The sequence below is a fragment of the Penaeus monodon genome, chromosome 30 (assembly GCF_015228065.2).
Source record: "Penaeus monodon isolate SGIC_2016 chromosome 30, NSTDA_Pmon_1, whole genome shotgun sequence".
NCBI lineage: Eukaryota > Metazoa > Arthropoda > Malacostraca > Decapoda > Penaeidae > Penaeus > Penaeus monodon.
The window spans coordinates 359,703-360,875 of record NC_051415.1 but is presented as its reverse complement, the minus strand read 5'-3'; positions in this window follow the sequence as shown (position 1 = coordinate 360,875).

Here is a 1,173-nt window from a genome sequence, read left to right as displayed (position 1 = left end):
AGTTAGGCCTGCACATTGCCTTTGCGTGGCTATACTCAAATTCTATTATTATCCATGACTTATTTATTTTCAAGATATGATTCTTTTTCAGATGAATTGGGCAATTGCATCAATATGTTGTGGGTGGCAAACAATAATAATCTTCCTATAGTTCATAGGCTTACAGGTTCACTTGAGGAATCGTTGGTTTCATATGAATCACAAAAAGATTGCATCTCTACAGCTGTCTTATGCATAAGTATTCTCAATTTACTCAATTTAATCTATCAAGGTAGACCAAAGTTTCTTAAAAATAAAAATAAAGATGCCCACCTTATAAGCTCCCAATTAAATAAATAAATACGCTACCAAAATGAACAAGTAAAGTCCTCCGGGGCCATTATAACTAAATTTGCCAACTTTCTTTCTAAAAAAGGATTACTTGTATAAATATATAACTTTGTTCCGATCCTAACTCTAGATTCCCAACTGACCCAGAGAGGAGAAGTGTTTGGATAGCAAACATACATAGAGAAAGCTGGCTTCCAAGTAGCAACTCGCAGATCTGTTCAGATCATTTTAAAGAAGAGCAGATAGATAGAACTGGGCAGATTGTACGCCTAAGAGAAGGAGCCATCCCAACAAGGTTCAAACAATTCCCTGATCATCTCAAAAAAGGTAAATGATAAAGAGATAAATGCATTACAGAAACACATTTTTACATTTTCAAGTACTCAAATTTCTAGTTTATACAGTGAATGAAACATTTCTCTTAAGCTGTTTGCTTTGTGTTAATATCACAAGGACATTCAAGCATATAAAGTAAAACCATTGAGTATTGCCTTCATTACTCATTAGATGGATATAAAAATTTTACACCATTTTCTGATGTTTTGCAATAGATTCAACATTTCTAAACGCCAATTCCAGTCATTTTTAGTAATGAATAAGGGAGATACTTATTACTTTTTAAAAATCTTTCCAACCCCCAAACTTGTTACGAGCTCCCTCATTTTATAATTGGTGATGATGAACACTTGGAAAATTATTCAGGGGGGTGCAAACCTCTTCTTTGGAAACAATAGTATAATATAAGATTTTAAATCATGTTCTGTTAACCTGTTATCATGAAACCAATATGGTCTGGTAATATGCAGTGTGAAAAAAAAACTTCTACTTGAAGTGTAATCAGTT